This window comes from Elaeis guineensis, chromosome 9 (genome assembly GCF_000442705.2).
Source record: "Elaeis guineensis isolate ETL-2024a chromosome 9, EG11, whole genome shotgun sequence".
NCBI lineage: Eukaryota > Viridiplantae > Streptophyta > Magnoliopsida > Arecales > Arecaceae > Elaeis > Elaeis guineensis.
Window position 1 is genome coordinate 59,664,506 of NC_026001.2, and position 9,973 is coordinate 59,674,478.

Below are 9,973 nucleotides of genomic sequence, written 5' to 3' on the forward strand. Positions count from 1 at the left end.
CCCCATCTGGTCTAAAAGTAATCGGACCTTCGACCTTGCTCATGTTAGGGCGAGGTTCTCCTCCTGTCCCTAACATGGCTGTGGGGGCACATAAGGGCATTGTAGGGCCTCTCCCCCCATCCGACCTAAGAAGAATCGGGCCTTCGATTTTGCTCATGTTAGGGCGAGGTTCTCCTCCTGTCCCTAACATGGCTATGGGGGCATATAAGGGTATTTTAGGGCCTCTCCCTCCATCCGGTCTAAAAGTAACCAGGCCTTCGACCTTGCTCATGTTAGGGTGAGGTTCTCCTCCTATCCCTAACATGGCTATGGGGGCACATAAGGGCGTTGTAGGGCCTCTCCCCCCATCCAATCTAAGGAGAACCGAGCCTTCAATTGTGTCAAGACGAGGTTCTCCTCCTGTTTCCGACACGGTTAGTTGGGATTGTCCTGTTGATATAAGCTCGTGCCAAGAGAGAAGACATGTGGATATAAAACTTTTACTTAAAGTAAAGTTATCGGTAATACATTCATAAATTTTTCGAGCTCCATGGTCGTGGGAGGTCTGCTCCTCCGAGTTCTCTGAGGTAGTAAGTCCCGGGCCAGACTACCTCCTTGACTTCGTATGGGCCTTCCCAGTTTGGAGCAAGTTTTCCTTGATCCTGAGGTTGCGAGACAGTGACTCGTCGAAGCACTAGGTCTCCTGCTCTAAAGACTTTGTTTTTGACCCGTGAGTTGTTGTAGCGGGCGACTTTCTGTCTGTAAGCTACCATCCGAACTTGAGCAGCCTCCCGCTTTTCTTCTAACAAGTCGAGGTTGGCTTTGAGACCCTGCGAATTGTGATGCTCGTTGAATGCCACGACTCATGCTGACGGAAGTTTGAGCTCAATTGGGATAACAGCTTCCGTTCCGAAGGCTAGAGCAAAGGGGGTCTCCCCCATGGGCAGTCTTTGGGTAGTTCGGTATGCCCACAATACATGATAAAGTTCATCTGCCCAAGTTTCCTTCACTCTTTCGAGCCTTGTCTTGATTCCTTGCAGCAGAGTTCTATTGGTCACTTCAGCTTCGCCGTTGGCCTGAGGATGGGCTACTGATGTGAAGTTGTGGGAGATGTTTAGGTCCTCACAAAATCCAGCAAACCTCGCTCCTGCAAATTGTCGCCCATTATCAGTAATTAGGGTTCTTGGTAGGCCAAACCTGCAAATGATTGACTTCTAGACGAAGTCTTGCACTTTAGCTTCTGTGATTTTTGCCAACGGTTCGGCTTCAACCCACTTGGTGAAATAATCAATTGCTACCAGGAGAAATTTTCTCTACCCTGACGCCACGGGAAAAGGTCCAAAGATATCCATTCCCCATTACGCGAATGGCCATAGGGCGCTCAAGGGTGTAAGTTCGGAGGCGGGCTGTCTTTGGATATTAGCATATCTCTAACATCGGTCACACTTTCTGATGTATTCAATGGAGTCACGGTACATTGTCGCCAGTAATACCCTTATCGGAGCAACTTGTGGGATAAGGATCTAGCCTCCAGATGGCTTCCGCAGATTCCTTCGTGCACCTCCCATAAGGCGTAGTCATCTTTCGAAGGCTGGAGACATTTTAAAAGAGGTAAAGAGTATGACCTCTTGTATAGTTTGCTCTCATAAAGGATATATCAGGAGGCCTGATTTCTGAGCTTCTGAGCTTCTTTTGCATCATGAGGAAGAACTCCGTCTCTAAGATATGCCACCAGTGGGTCGATCCAACTGGGTTCATGGCCAATTTCCATCACGGGCCGTGATTCTTCCATACTTGACACTTCAGAACTTCAAAGAGGACTTCCTTGGGTAGTTCGGTCGGAGCCAGTGTAGCCAACTTGGAGAGGAGATCGGCCCTGATATTTTTCGTTCTTGGAATCTGCTTGATGTTGAAGCTACTAAAGGCGGGGACGATCTCTTTTATCTTTTCCAGATATTTGGCCATGCTGTCCTCCCGTGCTTCATAGTTTTTGCTAACTTGTCCCACTACCAGTTAGGAGTCACTATAAATTTGGAGCCGATCTACTCCTAATTCTTTGGTGATCCTCAATCCTGCGATCAAAGCTTCATATTCCGCTCCATTGTTCGTTGCAGGAAATTCGAAGCGCAGTGCGTACTCCACGACGATCCCCTCCGGACTGATCAAGATTAGGCCCGCACCTGTGCCCGACATGTTGGAGGATCCATCCACATAGAGGGCCCAAAAGTAATCAGGGAGGTCTGTTCCTTCTTCAGAGGAGTTCGGCCAGGACTTCAGGCCGTCAGTTTCACCTTGTTCAGGTTCGGCCTCCTCCGGGATAGTGCATTCCACTATAAAGTTTGCCAATATCTGGGCTTTTACTATTGGCCGAGGTTGATAGTTGATGTCGAATTCTGTGAGCTCGATCGCCCATTTTGCTATCCTCCCGGAAGCATCCGCCCGATGTAGAATTGCCTTAATCGGCTGGTCGGTGAGTAACATTACAGCGTGCCCTTGAAAGTAAGGTCGGAGCCTCTGGGATGCAATCAACAGGATGTAAGTTAGTTTCTCTAATTTAGTATACCTGGTTTCAACGTCTCTCAACGTGCGACTGATGTAGTAGATCGATCGTTGAATTTTTATTTCTTCCTTAACAAGAACTGCTGCGAGAGCCATAGGGGAGACTGCCAGGTACAAGAACAACTCCTCTCCGGGTTTGGGCTTCGCCAATAGCGGAGGCGAGCCGAGGTGGTTCTTTAGTTCTTCGAATGCCTGTTGACATTCAGTGATCCAATAGAAGTTCTTCGGCTGCTTGAGAGTTTGGAAGAAGGGTAAGCACCGTTCGGCCGACCTCGCAACGAAGCAATTCAGGACTGCCACCCTCCCTGTAAGGCGCTAAACTTCTTTTATCGACTTCAGGGTGGCCATCTCCTGGATGGTGTGAATGTTCTCCGAATTGGCATCAATTTCGCACCCCGATACCATGAAGCCCAGGAATTTCTCCGAGGTCACTCCGAAAGCACACTTAGTTGGGTTCAGCTTCATCTTATATTTTCAGAGGGTGCCGAAGGTCTCCTCGAGGTCGGCGATGTGGTTCGTTGAGGATTTACTTTTCACAAGCATGTCGTCCACGTAGACCTCCATGTTGCGGCCGATCTGCTCTTTGAAGATTTTGTTCACTAGCCGCTGATAGGTCGCACCTGCATTTTTGAGGTCGAAAGGCATGACCCTGTAACAGTAAAGACCATGATTAGTAATGAAAGCAGTCTTTTCTTCATCTTCTGGTACCATTCTGATTTGATTATAGCCGGAGAATGCATCCATGAAGGTGAGAAGCTCATGGCCCGAGGTTGCATCCACTAGTTGATCAATTCTGGGCAAAGGGTAGCTATCCTTTGGGTAGGCTTTATTCAACTTTTTGAAGTCTATACACATCCTCCACTTGCTGTTTGCCTTTCTGACGAGGACCACGTTGGAAATCCAGTCAGGATAGTTGACTTCTCTAATGAATCTGGCCTTCAGGAGTTTATCCACTTCCTTGGCTATCGTCTTTTGCCTTTTCGATGCATGACCTCAAATTTTTTTTTCATCGATCGATGCTTTGGATCAACAGCCAGATGATGTTTCATGACCTCTGCATCGATCCCTGGCATGTCTGTCGGAACCCAAGCGAAAATATCCGCATTCTTTTGTAGAAAATCAATGAGCTGCGCCCGCACCTCTTCCCCCAGGTTGGAGTCGATCTTCACCACATGCTCTTTATTCCCATCATTCAAAGGAATCGAAACAAGATCTTCAATTGGCCCGCCCCTTTCCTCAGTGAGGTCATCGCGGGCATCCAATCCATCAACCGGACAGAGGTCAGATTGGTCACTTCTTTGCAAGGCTATGCTGTAGCAGTGTCTCGCCAGGGCTTGATGTCCTTTGACCTCTCCAACCCCCTAACCCGTAGGAAATTTTAACTTTAAAAGGTAGGTCGACACCACAGCTCAGAGGGAGTTAAGGTCGGATCGACCGAGTATTGCGTTATAGGCGGATGGCGCCTTTACCACTAGGAAGTCCACTCGCACCCTGGATTGTTTCGGAAAGTGACCTGCAACCATAGTCAGGGTTATCATTCCTTCCACGGGCATGGCATCACCCATGAACCCTACCAGTGGGGAGTTCACCGGCCCTAAATGATCATCCGGAATGGACATTTTCGAGAATGCATCGCAGAACAAAATGTCAGCTGAACTTCCATTGTCAACAAGAATGTGGCACACATCGTAATTAGCTATATTTAAAGAAACTACAACCGTATCGTTATGAGAAAATTGAACTCCCCAAGCATCTTCCTCAGTAAAGGTGATGGATTCCTCAATCCTTTGTCGCTTGGGAGGTCCGGCCAATACACCGATTGTTCCCTACCGAGACTCCCCTGAGATGGTGTTGGTGAAACCGGTCGGAGGCCGATTATCGGGCTGCTCCATGCCGACTGCCGTCGTTGGAGGAAGAGGAGCCTGGGAAACCGAAGATGAGGTCGGGGCTTGCAGAGCTCGCTGAGATCTGGCCGTGGAGGTCGTGGATTGCCTGGTGGATGCCCTTCGGGGAGGCATCAGGTTGAGATCAGGCAAAAAATCGGAGGAGGAGATGTCGGAGAAGATGATCGGAGGTGGTCTCGTTGAGCGCTCCTTTAAGAACAAGGATACTGCGAAGATATAGTCCCCTTCCTCTAGCACCAATCCTGTTGGTACAAAAATCCATCGACGTCGGAGAAGCTGGAGTTGAGGGAGTCACGGTCACCGTCGGGACCTGCAAAGAAAGTCTAAACTGGAGTTGGGGGTGCTCCGACAAGACCCTCCGACACTCAAGTCAGTTCTCTGCCTCAACAAGAATGGAGTACTCGAAAAAAAATTTTAGTAGAGTTTTGAGATAGAGATTAGAGCTTAGAGAATAACGTATCTGGGGGTCTCCTTTTTATAGGTGGAGGGCGTAACAGATTGACAGCGATGTCTGTAACTGCCTAGTAGTGGGCCGTTCGGGGCCATGAGGAGTTTGTTACGGAGAGTAGTGGAGTGGAGTCGTGGCCATCACCATGGCCTGCCATGTGGAGCTTGTTGTGGAGAGTAGAGTGATGTCCGTTGTCGTGACTTGCCAGAGCATGATGGAGCCATGTGGGATCCGTTACAGGAAGTGGAGCAGAGTTGTGGCCATTACTGTGGCCTGCTAGGGAGTCTAGGCCCGTCAGTCGAAGCTCGATTGGGGTGTCTGGTGGAGAGGGGTAGCTCTCCATCTAAGAGGAGCTCAGATGTTGCTGGTGAGCCTTCTACCATTGGATGCCTTGGGCGCTAGTACTGCAGGCGAAGGTCATCTGCTGTAGAAGCTTGGTCAGGGGCTTTCTATGGATGAAGTTCGGTTTCATGCAGAATCCGGCAGAAGGTCGACCGACAGTGGATGTCGGATGGTGCTGGAGAGGTTCACCCACTGGAGAGGTCCGACTGTTGGAGCCCGTGTGTCATAGGAGTTCGTCCGAAATCTATCCGCTATAGAAGTTCGGTCGGAGTCTGGTTCTCGTAGAAGTCCGGATGGGGATCATTTGTTGAGGAAGCTCGGTCGAAGCCTGCCTGCAATAGAAGTTCGAAAGGAATTCATTCATAATAGAAGCTCAGATTAAGGCTTACAGTAGAAATTCGACATGGACCGCTCATAGTAGAAATTCGAAGTAGACCGCTTGTAGTAGAAATTCGAAGTAGACCGCTTGTAGTGGTAGCTCGGAGTAGATCGCTTGTAGTAGAAGCTCGAAGTAGATAGCTTGTGGTGGGGGCTCGGAGCCCGACCCTTTTAAGAATTCGGATGAGGTCTACCTACAATAGGAGCTCAGGGCTGAAGTCCAGCTCCCATAGGAGCTCGGACGAAGTCTACCTGCAGTAGGAGTTCGGAGAAGAAGTCTGGCTCCCGTAGGAGCTCGGATGAAATCCAGAAGGCAGTCGACCACCATAGAAACTTGGATGGAGTCTGTCCGTCGTGGAGATCTGCTGTTGGGAAAGTTCAGCCACTGACGAACTGACGAAGTTCTGGAAGAAATTCGGATTGGAGTCGATCGAATCCTGTTGGAAAAGACTGGAAGAGGTCCGGAGAATGGTTGACCCTTGTAGGAGGTCGGCCGATAGTAGAATCCAGAGAGCACTTGGAGCAGCCTGATAGACGACCGAAGAAGCTTATCACTGGAGAAGCCCGGGAGATGCGGCAGGAGTTTGTCCGTTGGGGAAACTCGATCGACACTTGTGGAAGAAGCTGTGGGAGTTTATCCGTCGGCAGAACTTGGAAATATTGCGGAAGCTCGGCCGCCGGAGAGGTTCAGAAAGATGTCGCCCAAGGTTGGACGTCGGTAGAGTCCCGAGAGGGTCACTCCTGATATAAACTTCGGCTGGGGGGTATTTTATACCCAACAGATACTATGCTGAAGAGTTTCAGCATAGAGAATTCCAAGAAAGGCTATCTATCGATAGAACATGGAATTTCTCTCTCAAAGAGGGATTGTCCGACAACACCTCAAGAGAGAGAGCGTATGGATAGAATTTCATATGCTTCGGCAGTGAGATCTATCATATACGCCATGACATGTACATGACCAAATGTGGCATACTCATTAGGGGTAGTGAGTATATACCAATCTGATCAAGGAGAGAATCACTAGAAGGTTGTTAAAACCATCCTAAAGTATTTAAGAAATACTAAGGACCAGTGGCTTGTTTATGGTGAATCGGACTTGAGACTTATAGGGTTTACAGACTCTAGTTTCCAGTCTGATCATGATGACAGCAAGAATGTGTTGGTATTTATTTTTACCCTTAATGGCGGGACTGTCTGCTGGAAGAGTTCCAAGCAGCACACTATGGCAGATTCAGTTTACGAGGCAGAGTATGTCACTGCATCAGATGCTGCCAAAGAAATGGTGTGGCTGAAAAAATTCATCATCGAGCTCGGAGTAGCACCCTTCCTTATTGGTCAAGTTCTGCTCTATTGTGACAGCTCTGGAGCCATTGCTCAGGCGAAGGAACCAAAGGCACACCAGTGGACGAAACATATTCTGCGTCACTACCATCTTATCCGAGAAATCATGGATAGAGGTGATGTTGACCTTCAGAAGATCGACGGGAAGGAGAACCTGGCCGACCCATTTACTAAAGCCATTACGGTGAAGGAGTTCGATGACTTCAAGTCAAAGATGGGTATTAGATACTGCACCGATTGGCTTTAGGCCAAGTGGGAGATTGTTGGGAATAGTGTCCCAAAGCCAATCGTCAGTCTGTTGACGGTTGTGCTCTTTTTTGTATTAGTATATAAATTACAAATTAATAAAAATTATTTTGATATTTTTCATCATAAATTATTTCATCTTCTAATGGACTCCTGTGTTGTGGTGAAGTTCTTAGGACTATTTAGATTCGACAAAGGAGGATTTGTCGTTTAGTCCTTAAACCTGTTCGTGACCAAATGATACGTTGTTACCAAAGACAACAACATTTATCAATCATAGGTCGTTGTGTGCCATATGGGTTGGTTGTCCTCTTAACCAAGGAGTGTGGAGACACTGGTATGACATACAGGTGAGATGTAAGGGTACATCTGCACTGAACGTGACCGACTCTGGAGCTTTTTCTGCTATCAAGATTTGCTCCGATGGGATATGGGTATAACTGTCCCTCCGACCTGAGACTGCCACAGTGACTTGCAAGCAACTCACTGCACTTAGGCACTGGACTATCTGAATTTCTAATTCAGTGATGGAAGGCTGCTGGGTGTAGTCAAGTACTTGACTTGTCGGTGCATGTGTCAAGATGGGATTGACCACTCCAGTTTAAGGAGCTATGTACAGTCGTATTTCAATTTAGCAAAACCTTGGCCAGGGTAGTCCTAATGAGGAGTCACAGGACTGTTTGAGTTGAACATGATTCAGATGATCTGATCATGATTGACAGTTTAATCCTGAGTCATCCTATATACATGGGTCAAAAGGGATAAATTATACAGTAACCATATTCGTTAGGTTCTGAATGTTGCAATTGCGACTATTCGACCTATCCGGATATCGGGTATCATTGCTAGATGGTCACTTCGATTAGTACAAAAATTGATTTCTGTGCTACCAGCTTAGGTTCGAACCTGCGGGGTCACACACATTAGAGGTTCCTATCTGATCTGATGGCTGGTGAGAGTCCCATTGGACTGGGACTCTTCGACCAAGAGTCCTAATGCTCGGGGACTCTGAGTCTATGTGTCTGGGACTCTATGATTGAGAATCAGGATACTCATATCGAGAATCAAGATTCTCTGATCATGAGTTCCACATATTTTGGGTACCGGGGTCAAGAGTCCCACTAGTTTGGGACTTTCGATCAAGGTTTCATATCGATGGACTTTGATGCCCGATTGCCCATCGGATTTGGACTCAGTATTTATGAGAGATTTAATTAGTAATTTGATCACTAATTAACTCAATTTGATTGAATAATTATTTATGGATCAAGTCCAATTGAATTGGATTCAGTTGGGTTTGATCCGATTAGGTTAAGAGTTGACCTAATCACCAAGGTGGTTTGGCCCCTGATCTGATCAAGGGTTGGACTTAGTCAATTTTTGATTTGATTAGGATTTTATTAAGCCTAATTAAGTTTAATTATGTTGGGTTTAACTTAGTCTAGTTGTGCCTAACCTATTTTGATAAAGTTGGTTCAATTAGATTGGTTTAAAATTTCAAACCACCTTTGACTTATCTCTCTGTGCCACCTCACCCACCTGCACCTATTTGAATTCATGAGAAACAAGTTCTCATGAATTTTCTCCCACATAGAAGACTTCCCATGCCCCTCCCTTGTGCGCCATTTTGAGTGGATAAAGATGGTTGGTTGGCCATTCAAATTCAAATGATGTTTGAATTTGAATAGGCAACTAATCTCATGCGCCACCTTATCTACTTGTGTGCCACTTGCTCTACACGAGAAAAATTTTCTCGTGTAAACTCTCCATGCACAAAGAACCCACGCCCCCTTCTTGTCATGCCAAGAGTGGATAAAGATTGGTTGGTTGGCATTTGAATTCAAATTTGATTTGAATTCAAGTGAGCAACCACCTAGCTTTATCCTCTCAAGCAGTGAAGACGTGGTAAAGACACGGTCTTGCGCTATTTTAAAAAAGGAAGAGAATGTGGGGTGTGCACATGACTTTTTGAGAGAGAAAGGGTGGCGTGAGAAAGGCTCTGTGCATGAGAAAAGAAAAGAAACAGAAAGGGCGCAAGGTTTTTTCTGAGAGTACCCTAGGGTTTCTACCTAAGGTTCGGAAAGTGAGAAGGTGAGCTACGAGTGTTGTGAGTCCACCAAACTTTAGGGAGAGCTTCATCAACCTCTCTACTATCTTTGTTGATGATCTGAAGCATCTGAGGAGTCGACATACATCGATCAAAGGAGTTCGATCAGTATCGACCATCGAAAGGGTTCTACAATGAACTAGCATTCGTGAGGAGCCGATCAGACTGAGAGCTTCGTGTGGATGATCCACGAAGGTCAGACATACTGTGTGGCTATATTGCGATGATCAGACCTTTTCGACGGTGATCAAACTACAGCGATCGACTACCTGCACGAAGGTAATGTATTCTGAACACATAACAGTAAAATATTTACTGTAGAATTTGAAATTTTAAATTTAAATACATGCTATATATATCATATTTAGATCTTTGTGTAGAGTTAATACATGTTAATTAATTAGATTAATTAATAATTTTCATTATAAAATTATAATTTTGAAAAAGTTTTAAAATTATCGTTTTACCCCTGCACTGAAATTCACTACAGTAAGTGGATCTTCAAAAGGATCAGAGAGCACAACGAGAAGGTGGTGACCTACAAAGCTTGTCTGATTGCCTAAGGATATTGTCAACATTATGGTATTGACCATAACGAGATATTTTCTCCTATGGCAATGCTAAACATTTTAGAGTTGGAATGTGTATTTTGATAAGTGATCAAAA